The sequence below is a fragment of the Anser anser genome (genome assembly GCF_964211835.1).
Source record: "Anser anser genome assembly, chromosome: 9".
NCBI lineage: Eukaryota > Metazoa > Chordata > Aves > Anseriformes > Anatidae > Anser > Anser anser.
In genome coordinates this window covers 2,223,261-2,236,974 of record NC_139729.1, presented here as the reverse complement: position 1 = coordinate 2,236,974, position 13,714 = coordinate 2,223,261, and the positions used below count along the sequence as shown (strand labels likewise).

At 55.8% G+C, this 13,714-nt stretch overlaps 1 long non-coding RNA gene across 1 annotated transcript; it reads left to right on the top strand.

The window, feature by feature from the left end:
- Nucleotides 1–8,867: 8,867 nt before the first annotated feature.
- On the top strand, nt 8,868–12,031 carry LOC310903939. The gene is made up of 3 exons (XR_014587935.1): nt 8,868–9,079; nt 9,223–9,394; nt 10,623–12,031. It is a non-coding gene; the product is annotated as an uncharacterized lncRNA (long non-coding RNA).
- Nucleotides 12,032–13,714: the final 1,683 nt, after the last annotated feature.

The window sequence follows — 13,714 nt, the reverse complement described above, 5'->3', positions numbered from 1 at the left end:
TAATAGTTGCTTTTTCCCTGTCATTATTTTTAACCCTTAGGTTTCCAAATAATTATCAATACAAAGAATAAGATACATGTACACTACTACTAGAACAAGAACCCCTTGGGAGCACTTCGATTCGCTATAGGCCAGTCCTTTCTCTCAATCATAAGTCACACTCATTAGTTACCTGTGAAAATAAAAGGTTAGTTTACAATTGTAAGCTTTTTTCCTGCTCAGAGTCCATTATGAGGTTTTTCTTTTTGGTTTTAACTTTCAACAAGTCTTCTGTAGGAACAGCTTCCCAGGTACTAGGGTCGACGGGTGCTTTCACTCGAGTATAGTGAGTCCAACCTTTTTCTGCAGTTCTTATGGCTGTATCAGTGGTTAGTAGTATTTGGAATGGTTCTTCCCATTCAGGCCGGAGTTTTGATTCTTTCCAGGTCTGAATCAGGACCCAGTTTCCTGGGTGATGGTGGTGAATGGGGAATTCCAAAGGTGGGGTTTGAGCCAACAGCCCATGGGTCCTGTGAGATGACAAAGAAGACAACCCCAGAATACAGTTCTTAAGAAAACTCTCTCGTTTCGAACTGTGGTATCTCATCCCTTCTGCCCAGATAGGGTAATCCGAATAGCATCTCATATGGTGAAATTCCTATATCCTTTCTTGGTGCTGTTTGAACCTGTAGGAGTGCTAAAGGTAAGCATTTTACCCAAGGAAGCTGGGTTTCTAATACTAATTTAGTTAATTGCTTCTTTAATGTCTGGTTCATTCGCTCTACCTTCCCAGAAGAGGAGGGGTGCCAGGGGGTGTGAAAATCCCACTCAATCTCTAAGGCCTGCATTAATCCTTGCAGTACTTGTGAAGTGAAATGACTTCCTTGATCTGAATCAATGTTTTCAACTATCCCATATCTAGGGACTATTTGCTCCAGTGGTACCTTAGCCACCGTGTTCGCAGTGGCAGATACCGAGGGGAAAGCTTACACCCATCCAATCACGTGGTCAATTAGGACAAACAAGTACTTAAGTCTCCCTTCTTTAGGTAACTCAGTAAAGTCTACCTGTATACTTTGGAAAGGTCGAATCCCTGGCTCCTGTCCCCCTCTAGGTGGGTTACGGATGACCTTTTTCTTTACCTTTTGACATATGGTACATCCTTTGCATATTTGCTTCACTAAAGTGTATATTCCTACACAGACATACTTTCTTAGCACAACATCACACATTGCTTGCACCTCCCAATGACTCTCTTAATGTAATACAGTTAATATTTACCTCATTGGTGCTTTATTCAGCATTTCTCTCCCATCAGGGAGTATCCATTTTCCTTCAGACTTCGTGGCTCCTGATTCCTTAAAAAAAATCTCTTAGAACTTTTTAGTTCTTTCTTAGTTTTCAACAATTCCCTGAATCCTCTCTGGATTTATTCTTTGTTTTCCCTCAGACATTAGATGCCTTATATACTTGACTTCTTTTTCTACATATGGTAATTTATTTTTCAATACTTCCAAGCCCTGTTTTCCCAGAAAGTTGAATAGCTTGTTAGTAGTTTCCTTCACTACTGTTTTATCCTGTCCTGACAATAAACCATCATTCACATATTTGTAACAGTAATACCTCCTCGGGAGGTTGGAATTGCTCCAAAATCTGTTCTAGAACTTGCCCAAATAAATCGGTGGCCCCATAAACCCCTGAGGTAAAACTGTCCATCTGTATCGTTGCTTCTGCCCCCATTTCAGGGTCTTTCCAGTCAGAGGTGAATTTATCTTTGCTCTCAGGGCCTGAGAGCACTCCATTAGTAACACTGTTATTCCAGTCTAACAATTTGCTATTTGAATGCCCGATTTCATCATCAAATCCCTTCCCAACAAGTTAGTCCCTGCCTTGGGTACATACAATAATTGCCCAGAGATCATTTTATCCCCTAGTCTCAGCTTGGTACCCCCCAAAGGAGGCACTGTTATCCCAGCCCCTTCTACCCCCGTCACTTTTAGGGTTTCATCAGTTAATTTAATCCCTGATACTTTACAGGCCAGTAATGACCTAGCTGCCCCAATGTATTGGGTTCAATGGCAAGGTTCTGGGGGGTTCTGCAGTGGCAGCCCCCACGAGAAGAATCCAGAAGCCTCCCTGTGGCAGACAAGGGACAATTTCAGCCGGCCCCAGAGGGGCCCACCGCTGCCCAGAGCCAAGCCATGAGCAACACAGTCCGTGCCTCTGTGAGAGCACATCCAAGAAAATGAAAACAAACAAACAAAAACCTGCTGCTCAACAGCAGCTGAGAGAGCGAGGAGCGAGAAACCTCCCCACAGACACCAAAGTCAGCGCAGAAGGAGGGGGAGGAGGCGCTCCAGGCACCGGAGCCGCAGCCCCCCTGCGGCCTGTGGAGAGGCCCCTGGTGGAGCAGGCTGTCCCCCCTGTCCCGCCCCTCCCTGATACTTGGGAAATTGATCAAACACCACAGCAAATATACCAAAACTTCTAGACTGTTACTTAGATAATGCCTAAGTCCTCTTTCCCTGCTCATTCAACTTCAAACAGCTCTGTCAAACACTACATACTACACCTTTAACACCTTCAATAACTCTTTTTAACACTTCTTTTTATCTTTCTCCAGCCTGTACTTTCACCAAAGGCTCCGTCAAGGGGCAAATTAATTCCATGCTTTTTTTCCCTCCAGGATGCTGAAACAACATATCAGTATACTATATTTCATCCCATTTTCCTTCTCTCCTCCTTCTTCCACTCCAGATATTCCTATTTGAAGTGGCCAGCCTGGCCACACTTAAAACATCCTATCAAAGCCTGTCTCTGCTAGAATTCAGGCTGCAACACAGGTAGCTTTCCTTGCCTGCCATTACTTCATCTCTCTTCCTCTCCCTTCCATTCTGGCCCTGACTCCCCCTGAAGATTTTCTTCCTCTTTCTCCAACTCTCTGCCTCACTACCCGCTACACTGTCAATACCATTAGTTTCGCTCTCTGCTTTTCCTTCTCATCTCCCCTCCTGATGTACACCTTCAGGGCCTCCCGCAGGAGGGTCCCCCAGTGACTGTTCACTACATCCCCCCACCTTCTGGAGCTTTTTCTAAGTATTTTGCCAGGCTTTAATCACAAAACGAACTTTCAAGAGCCCTTGGGATACCGGGTCCTCGGGATTCATCCCCGAGTACTTTCTCATTCTGACCCCAAGTCTCTTATATGATTTCTGTGTTGCACACTATTATTATTCCAGCCAGGATCAGCAAGTAGGTATTTCTGCCCTGCCGGTATTACCCCTGGAGAATGAGCTCTTTCCCATTCTTGTATAGCAGCTCTCCTCCTGATCATTCCCCTTTCTTCCCCTGTAAACTACATATTTATAGACATAATTTCCCCCCCAAGAGTATAAGTTAGGTCCTAGGAACCGGTCTAATAGTTCAGCTAGCCTGATGGGGTCCTCAATTAAAGACTTCATCTCCTTCTTAAAACCCCTAACCTCTCTGCTGGTAAGGAGGAGGGGGTGGGGGGAGTTCACCTAAGAGGATACACAGTTAGTGTTAGTACTGTTAGTATCAGGGAAGGCAAAATTCTCAATATCTCTTCTACCTTGTTCTAATTCTTGCCAGAGCCTAGAGTACGTGCCTCCTGTAGGGACAGTGTTAATTACAGCCCCTGTCTCCCTTCCTGGAGCGACTGCTGCTGCCACCGGTGCAATATTAGGATTATAGGGAGAATAACTTGGCTTCTTCTCCAAAAAAGGAATCTTATAGTTTACATATAAATTTAAAGCCTGAATTTTCACCAGACCCGTATTTTGGCCAAAATACTGCTGTTTCCTTAATTGGTTCTTTTGTCCAGACTGATACACAATATTTAACCATTTTCTTCTTTTATCATTTCCTCTAATTTTGGGATTATTTTTCCAATTTCTTATCATTCTTCAGGAAGAACTGTCAGTAGGCACTCCCCCAGGGATATCTCCCTGTCCCCTGGAACCCATGTTTTCCCATTTCTCCTAGCCATTGTCAGTGTGCTGCTACAGAAATTTACCTCCTGCAGGGTACCACACACTAACACTCCAATTCTGGAAAATGGGGGTGTACTGCCAAGCACTTTACCATGCAAGGGGTACCGCACACCTATGAGTTTACCAGATTCCCTGGTGTACTGCCAAGCACTTCACCGTGCAAGGTGTACCGTACACCAAATTTCCTGAGACTCTTCCTTTCTCTCTCTTATCTCACGCTTCGTCCATCTCCAGCCATGCCCCTCACGGAGTTACGGAACCGCGGATCAGGACTCTACACTCGCTTTGTACAAAAGTACGTCTCAATCACACGTCGCACAGAGTCTCACCCGACCCCCAAGGCAATACTTTATATTTCTTACCTTGGTCTGTGCACAGAGTTACCGGATCAGTTCTTAAACCCGGAGTGCCTACCTTCTTCCCTTCCCCAGTACTTCACGGATCCTGCCTCTTTAATCACTCTCGGGCCCTCTGTCAGCGCTCCGCAGAACCACCACTGTCGATGCACAGGACAGCTGAAATCAGCGGGGCATGCCTTCCTGCTGCTGCGGTGGCGGGGCTCCCCAGTAGGTGACTGGCTCCCGGATGAGCCCCCAAATTGTGAGAAACACTCTGTAGCCAATAACTTAGGCTCAGTCGAGGATCTCAGTGAAGTAGTAATTTATTCACGATTGCAATGGCGGGCGTCCCACAAGCAGGAGCGCACCTACTAGTTCCATAACACAGTTCATATAATTTTTTTCTCAAGGACCGGGACCCTCCTCTATTTCCCCATTGACTGGGTAATCCAGGTTCACAATCTATCCGGTGCTTCACAGAACATACATGGCTTTCATTTGCTGGCCTGTTATAACTCAAATTTCTTCTGATTTTTGTACTCCTTGAGGTGGTAATGTTTCATACACAGTGATTTCCGCCTAATTGTTCTAAGGATTCTGGTTGTCTGCATTCTACAAGACTGTCTGTTAAGCTTTCTAATCACTGCAAGAGTATCTTAATATCACCGCAAGCACATCCCAAACTTGCCCGGGGGCCTGCCGGGGGTCAACGGGGTGGGTCCACTGGGGCACCCGGGGGCCCGCCGGCGGTCAACGGAGTGGGTCCTCCGGGGCGCCCGGGGGCCCGTCGGGGGTCACTGGGGTGGGTCCTCCGGGGCACCCCTGGACCCGCCGGGGGTAACCGGGGTGGGTGCTCTGGGCCACCCAGGGGACCGCCGGGGGTCACCAGGGTGGGTCCTCCAGGGCGCCAGGGTACCCACCGGGGGTCACCGGGGTTGGTCCTCCATGGTGCCCCGGGGGCCCGCCGGGGGTCACCGGGGTGGGTCCTCCGGGGCGCCTGGGGTCCCGCCGGGGGTCACCGGGGTTGGTCCTCCGTGGCGCCCTGGGGGCCCGCCGGGGGTCACCGGGGTGGGTGTTCCAGGGTGCCCAAGGGCCCGCCGGGGGTCACCGGGGTGGGTGTTCCGGGCCGCCCGGGGTCCCACCGGGCATCACCGGGGTGGGTGCTCCGGGGTGCCTGGGGGCCCGCCGGGGGTCACCAGGGTGGGTGCACCGGGGTGCCCAGGGGCCCACTGGGGGTCACCGCGGTGGATCCTCCGGGCCGCCCGGGGGCCAGCTGGGGGTCACCGGGGTGGGTGCTCCGTGGCGCCCCGGCGGCCCGCCGGGGGTCACCGGGGTGGGTGTTCCGGGCCTCCCGGGGGCCCAACGGGGGTCACCCCGGTGGGTCCCCTGGGCTGCCCGGGGGCCCGCCGGGGTCGCCTGGGTGGGTGCTCCAGGACGCCCTGGGGCCCGCTGGGATTCACCGGGGTGGGTCCTCCGGGGCGCCCAGTGGGCCACCGGGGATCACCGGGGTGGGTGCTTCAGGACGCCCGGGGGACCGCCGTGGGTCACCTGGGTGGGTGCTCCAGGGTGCCCGGGGTCCCGCCGGGGGTCACCGGTGTGGGTCCTCCGGGGCCTATGGGGGCCCACCGGGGTTAACTGGGGTGACTGCTCCGGGGTGCCCGGGGGCCTCCCGGGGGTCACAGGGGTGGGTCCTCCGGGGCGCCCGGGGGCCTGCCGGGGGTCGCCAGGGTGGGTGTTCCGGATCACCCCGGGGCCCGTCGGGGGTCACCGGGATGGGTGTACCGGGGCGCCAGGGGGCCTGCCAGGGGTCACCAGGGTTGGTCCTCCGGGGTGCCTGGGGGCCCGCCAGGGGTCACAGGGGTGGGTGCTCCGGGGTGCTCGGGGGCCCGCCGGGGGTCACAGGAGTGGGTCCTATGGGGAGCCCGGGGTGCCGCCGGGGGTCACATGGGTGGGTCCTATGGGGCGCCTGGGGGCCTGCCGGGGGTCACAGGGTTGGGTCCTATGGGGCGCCTGGGGGCCCGGCAGGGGTCATCGGGGTGGCTGCTCCGGGGCACCCGGGGGCCTGCTGGGGGTCACACGGGTGGGTCCTATGCGACGCCAGGGGGCCCGCCGGGGTTCACAGGGATGGGTGCTCTGGGGCACCCTGGGGTACGCTGGGGATCACAAGGGTGGGTGCTCCGGGGCTCCCTGGGTCACCAGGTGGTCACAGGGGTGGGTGCTCAAGGGTGCCCAGGGGCCCGCCGGGGGTCACGGGGTGGATCCTATGGCGCGTCGGGGACCCGCCGGGGATAACCAGGGTGTGTGCTCTGGGGTGCCCGGGAGCCCTCTGAGGGACTCCGGGGTGGGTCCTATGGGGCGCCTGGGGTCCGGCCGGGGGTCAGCGGGGTGGGTCCTATGGAGCGCCTGGGGGCTCGCCGGTGATCACAGGGGTGGGTGCTCAGGGGCGCTCGGGGGCCCGCTGGGGGTCACAAGGGTGGGTCCTATGGGACGCAAGGAGGCCCGCCAGGGTTCCCACGGGTGGGTGCTCTGAGGCGCCTAGGGGCTCGCCCTGGGTCACCGGGGTGGATCCTCAGGGGCGCCCGGGGGCTCGCTGGGGGTCACCGGGGTGGGTCCTCGGTTGCACCCGGGGGCTCGCCGGGGGTCACCGGGGTGGGTCCTCGGTTGAGCCCAGGGTCCCGCCGGGGGTCACCGGGATGGGTCCTGGTTTGAGCCCGGGGTCCCGCCGGGGGTCACGGGGATGGGTCCTCTGGGCCGCCTGGGGGCTCGCCGGGGGTCACTGGGGTGGGTCCTCGGGGGCGCCCGGGGGCTCGCCGGGAGTCACTCGGGTGTGTCCTTGGTTGCGCCTTGGGGCTCGCCGGGGGTCACCGGGGTGGGTCCTCGGGGGCGCCCGGGGTCCTGGCGGGGGTCACCGGGGTGGGTCCTCGGGGGCGCCTGGGGGCTCGCCAGGGTTCACCGGGGTGGGTCTTCTGGGGCTCCCGGGGACTCGCCGGGGGTCACCCGGTAGGGTCCTCGGGGGCGCCCGGGGTCCCCCCGGGGGTCACCGGTGTGGGTCCTCGGGGGCGCCCGTGGTCCCGCCTGTGGTGATCGCCGTGGGTCTTCGGGGGCGCCCGGGGTCCCACCTGGGGTCACCTGGGTGGGTCCTCGGGGGCTCCCAGGGGCTCGCCGGGGGTCACCGGGGTGGATCCTAGGATGCTCCCGGGGTACCGCCACAGGTCACCGGTGTGAGTCCTCGGGGGCTCCCGGGGTCCTGCTGGGGGTCACCCTGGTGGGTTCTTCAGGGTGCCCTGTGTCGCGCCGGGGATCACCGGGGTGGGCCCTCGAGGGCACCCGGGGTCCTTATGGGGCTCTCTGGGGTGAGTCCTTGGGGGAGCCCGGGGCATCGCTGGGGGTCATCGGGATGGGTGTCGGGGGCGCCCGGGGGATCGCCGGGGGTCACCGGGCTGGGTGTTTGGGGGCGCCCGTGGGCCCGCCCTGGGTCACCGGGGTGGGTCCTCAGGGGAGCTCTGGGACTCGCTGGGGGTCACCGGGGTGGGTCTTTGGTTGAGCCCTGGGGCTCGCCGGGGGTCACCGGGGTGGGTCCTCGGGGGCGCCTGGGGGCTCACCGGGGGTCACCGGGATGGGTCTTTGGAGGCCACCGGGGGTGGGTCCTGGGAGGCGCCCAGGGTCCTTCCGAGGGTCACCGGGGTGGGTCCTCGGGGGCTCCCGGGGGTCACCAGGGTGGGTCCTCGGGTGCGCCCGGGGTCCCGCTGGGGGTCACGGGGTGGGTCCTCGACGGCTCCCTGGGACTCGCTGCGGGTCACCGCACTGGGTCCTCGGGGGCGCCAGGGATCCTTCCGGGGGTCACCGGGGTGGGTCCTCGGTGGCAACCGGGGTCCCACCGGGGGTCACCGGGGTTGGACCTCGGGGTTCCCTGGGGCTCGCCGGGGGTCACCGCGGTGGGTCCTCAGGGACGCCTGGGGGCTCGCCTGGAATCACCAGGGTGGGTCCTCGGGGGCACCCGGGTGCTCGCCGGGGGTCACCGGGGTGGATCTTTGGGGGTGCCCGGGGGCCCGCCGGGGGTCACCGGGGTGGGTCCTTGTGCTTGGCTTTGCAAGCACTTGTGACAGCATTGTGCATCTCCTGCCATGTTCCTGAGGGGCGTCAGTGGGTCCAGTTCCTGAAATGCTGAGCCATCAGCATAGCCTTTTGGTTTTCAGATACCCTACTCAAGTGTGTGATGATTTTTTTCCTGTGAGTGATGTTATTTCATGGAATTGGTTTTTCTTTTTTGGCGTGTCATCTGTGGTGCTCCTAGATTTTTCTTCCTATGTAAAGGAAAGCTTTAATGACAGCTGAAGAAGATCACTCACTTGCTTGGTCATACTGTCCTCTCAATATTCAAAGCTGAAGCAAAAACCTGGGGATTGCTGCTTCTAGAAACACCCCAGTTCTCTTGTCTGCCCTCTGCATGGTGTTGAGCTAAAAACCATATGGAAAAAAAAAAGAAAAACACAGCTGCTGCTTGTCCTGCTCTGTCTACTTTGTTGTTTGTTGCCCCTCCCCTTTCCCAGGTGATTGGGTTTGGGTGCTGGGCGGGGCCCAATGGTATATGGGCCCCAGGCAAGGCATGAGGGAGCTCCTTCTGCCTGGGCTGCTCTTAGGGGTAAGTGCTTTGTTTTTCCTTCTGTCAGTTGCAGGGTTCTTTGGGTGGGTTGGAGTCTATGGACTGATGCGTACCGGTCTCTACTTGGAAATGCACATCTCTTTGAGGTAAGGGCTAGAAGGATCTGTTAGAGGAAAGCAATCTATATAGTAGGAGCAGGTGCCTTTATTGCGTGCAGCTCTTCTTCAGGTTATAAAATTGTTAGAGCGTGTTTCTGGATAGGGTGGTAATGTTAGCTTGTGTGTTCTAGGTCCCTTAGGATTTTGACAGATTGATTGGGGCTTCCTGTGAGTCTTGGCCTGTATGTCAAATATTATTCAAGTTACAGCTGTGGTGGTAAAGTGATGGAGCAGGGTTTAGGAGAACTGGATCATGGAAGCTCCCTGTGCAAGCATGTATCTGAAAAGAGCAGCAGGAGGCAGGTAAGGTGTAGTCTTTTCCAGGGTTGGAGGCGGCTTGTTATATTTCTGGAGCTTTTGCCTGTGGTTTGGCTGGCTGTGGAGTGTTTAGACCTTGCAGCCTTCCAGATGTTAAGTGCTTGGAAATTCACGTACTAGAGGTAAGTTTTAGGAGGGGTTGCTGGCAAACTTGTGTTTCGGAAATGGTGGGGTACGGTTCCTTTTTTGGGGTTCTATTTTAATCTCTAGATATATCAAGGCATTTGTGTAACTGTCCAGAGGATTCACAAAGAGCCTCAGTATGCATGGCAAGGGCCTTGACTGCATAAGGGCAGTATGAGGAAGAGGCTGAGCAGGGTCACCTTTTTCATCTGTAGAGGATAAGTCTGTGATTGCCCCTGCTGGGGCTGCTGTGCATTCCTGGCCTTTTGGCATTTGTGGAGCTGAGGGTGTTTTTTTTCTGGCTCTGGTCTCTGTGCTTGAGACCTCTGCAAGGAGCTGTAGTGTTTGCGCGTCCATCATGGGCGTGGCCTTCTCTCTTTGTTTCTTGTAGGCCAGGTCATGGGCATGGACTAAGCTGGAAACTTGAAAGAGGCACGAGGGTGAGTGGATGGCAGTGTGGGCCCTGAGTTGGTGGGTGCATTGTGTTAGTCTGTTTGGCCTGTCGGGCAGGCGTTGCAAGCACTTGTGACAGCATTGTGCATCTCCTGCCATGTTCCTGGGGGGCGTCAGCAGGTCCAGTTCCTGAAATGCTGAGCCATCAGCATAGCCTTTTGGTTTTCAGATACCCTACTCAAGTGTGTGATGATTTTTTTCCTGTGAGTGATGTTATTTCATGGAATTGGTTTTTCTTTTTTGGTGTGTCATCTGTGGTGCTCCTAGATTTTTCTTCCTATGCAGAAAGAAAGCTTTAATGCCAGCTGAAGAAGATCAGTTACTTGCTTGGTTGTATGGTCCTCTCAATATTCAAAGCTGAAGCAAAAGCCTGGGGATTGTTGCTTCTAGAAACACCCCAGTTCTCTTGTCTGCCCTCTGCATGGTGTTGAGCTAAAAACTATATGGAAAAAAAAAACCACACCTGTTGCTTGTCCTGCTCTACTTTGTTGTGTTTTGCCCCTCCCCTTTCCCAAGTGATTGGGTTTGGGTGCTGGGCGGGACCAAATGGTATATGAGCCCCAGGCAAGGCCTGAGGGGGAGCTCATTCTGCCTGGGCTGCTCTTAGGGGTAAGTGCTTTGTTTTTCCTTCTGTCAGTTGCAGGGTTCTTTGGGTGGGTTGGAGTCTATGGACTGATGCGTACCGGTCTCTACTTGGAAATGCACATCTCTTTGAGGTAAGGGCTAGAAGGATCTGTTAGAGGAAAGCAATCTATATAGTAGGAGCAGGTGCCCTTATTGCATGCAGCTCTTCTTCAGGTGAGTAATTGTTAGAGCGTGTTTCTGGATAGGGTGGTAATGTTAGCTTGTGTGTTCTAGGTCCCTTAGGATTTTGACAGATTGATTGGGGCTTCCTGTGAGTCTTGGCCTGTATGTCAAATATTATCCAAGTTATAGCTGTGGTGGTAAAGTGATGGAGCAGGGTTTAGGAGAACTGGATCATGGAAGCTCCCTGTGCAAGCATGTATCTGCAAAGAGCAGCAGGAGGCAGGTAAGGTGTAGTCTTTTCCAGGGTTGGAGGCGGCTTGTTATATTTCTGGAGCTTTTGCCTGTGGTTTGGCTGGCTGTGGAGTGTTTAGACCTTGCAGCCTTCCAGATGTTAAGTGCTTGGAATTCATGTACTAGAGGTATGTTTGAGGAGGGGTTGCTGGCTAACTTGTGTTTTGGAAATGGTGGGGTACGGTTCCTTTTTTGGGGTTCTATTTTAATCTCTAGATATATCAAGGCATTTGTGTAACTGTCCAGAGGATTCCCAAAGAGCCTCAGGATGCATGGCAAGGGCCTTGACTGCATAAGGGCAGTATGAGGAAGAGGCTGAGCAGGGTCACCTTTTTCATCTGTAGAGGATAAGTCTGTGATTGCCCCTGCTGGGGCTGCTGTGCATTCCTGGCCTTTTGGCATTTGTGGAGCTGAGGGTGTTTTTTTTCTGGCTCTGGTCTCTGTGCTTGAGACCTCTGCAAGGAGCTGTAGTGTTTGCGCGTCCATCATGGGCGTGGCCTTCTCTCTTTGTTTCTTGTAGGCCAGGTCATGGGCATGGACTAAGCTGGAAACTTGAAAGAGGCACGAGGGTGAGTGGATGGCAGTGTGGGCCCTGAGTTGGTGGGTGCATTGTGTTAGTCTGTTTGGCCTGTCGGGCAGGCGTTGCAAGCACTTGTGACAGCATTGTGCATCTCCTGCCATGTTCCTGGGGGGGCGTCAGCAGGTCCAGTTCCTGAACTGATAAGCCATCAGCATAGCATTTTGGTTTTCAGATAGCCTACTCCAGTGTGTGATTTTTTTTTCCTGTGAGTGATGTTATTTCATGGAATTGGTTTTCTTTTTTGGTGTGTCATCTGTGGTGCTCCTAGATTTTTCTTCCTATGCAGAAAGAAAGCTTTAACGCCAGTTGAAGAAGATCAGTTACTTGGTTGGTTGTATGGTCCTCTAAGTGGTGCCAGTGCACGCTCTGGACTCACTGGGGTGCATCCCCAGGGGTGCCAGTGCACGCTCTGGACTCACTGGGGTGCATCCCCAGGGGTGCCAGTGCATGCTCTGGACTCACTGGGGTGCATCCCCAGGGGTGCCAGTGCACTCTCTAGAGTCACTGCAGTGCATCCCCAGTGGTGCCAGTGCACTCTCTGGACTAACCGGGGTGCATCCCCAGTGGTGCCAGTGCACTCTCTGGACTCACCGGGGTGAATCCCCAGGTGGTGCCAGTGCACTCTCTGGACTCACCGGGGTGAATCCCCAGGTGGTGCCAGTGCACTCTCTGGGCTCACTGCAGTGCATCCCAAGGGGTGCCAGTGCACTCTCTGGGCTCACTGCAGTGCATCCCAAGGGGTGCCAGTGCACTCTCTGGAGGCACTGCACTGCATCCCCAGTGGTGCCAGTGCACTCTCTGGACTCACTGCACTGCATCCCCAGTGGTGCCAGTGCACTCTCTGGACTCACTGCACTGCATCCCCAGTGGTGCCAGTGCACTCTCTGGACTCACTGCACTACATGCCCAGTGGTGCCGGTGCACTCTCTGGAGTCACCGGGGTGCATGCCCAGTGGTGCCGGTGCACTCTCTGGAGTCACCGGGGTGCATGCCCAGTGGTGCCGGTGCACTCTCTGGAGTCACCGGGGTGCATGCCCAGTGGTGCCGGTGCACTCTCTGGGCTCACTGCAGTGCATGCCCAGTGGTGCCGGTGCACTCTCTGGACTCACTGCAGTGCATGCCCAGTGGTGCCGGTGCACTCTCTGGACTCACTGCAGTGCATTCTCAGTTGTGCCAGTGCCCTCTCTGGACTCACTGCGCTGCATCCCCAGTGGTGCCAGTGCACTCTCTGGGCTCACTGCAATGCATCCCCAGTGGTGCCAGTGCACTCTCTGGACTCACTGCGCTGCATCCCCAGTGGTGCCAGTGCACTCTCTGGACTCACTCCACTGCATCCTCAGTTGTGCCTGTGCACTCTCTGGACTCACTGCACTGCATCCGCAGTGGTGCCAGTGCACTCTCTGGAGTCACTGCAGTGCATCCCCAGTGGTGCCAGTGCACTCTCTGGACTCACTGCACTGCATCCCCAGTGGTGCCAGTGCACTCTCTGGACTCACTGCACTGCATCCCCAGTGGTGCCAGTGCACTCTCTGGACTCACTGCACTGCATCCCCAGTGGTACCAGTGCACTCTCTAGACTCACTGCAGTGCATCCCCAGTGGTGCCAGTGCACTCTCTGGACTCACCAGGGTGAATCCCCAGTGGTGCCAGTGCACTCTCTGGGCTCACTGCACTGCATCCCAGGTGGTGCCAGTGCACTCTCTGGACTCACTGCAGTGCATCCTCAGTGGTGACAGTGCACTCTCTGGACTCACTGCAGTGCATGCAGTGTGGTTCCACTGCACTCTCTGGATTCACTGCACTGCATCCCCAGTGGTGCCAGTGCACTCTCTGCGATCACTGCACTGCATCCCCAGTGGTGCCAGTGCAGTCTCTGGACTCACTGCACTGCATCCCCAGTGGTGCCAGTGCAGTCTCTGGACTCACTGCACTGCATCCCCAGTGGTGCCAGTGCACTCTCTGGACTCACTGCACTGCATCCCCAGTGGTGCCAGTGCACTCTCTGGACTCACTGCACTGCATCCCCAGTGGTGCCAGTGCACTCTCTGAAGTCACTGCACTGCATCCCCAGTGGTGCCAGTGCACTCTCTGGAGTCACTGCACTGCATCCC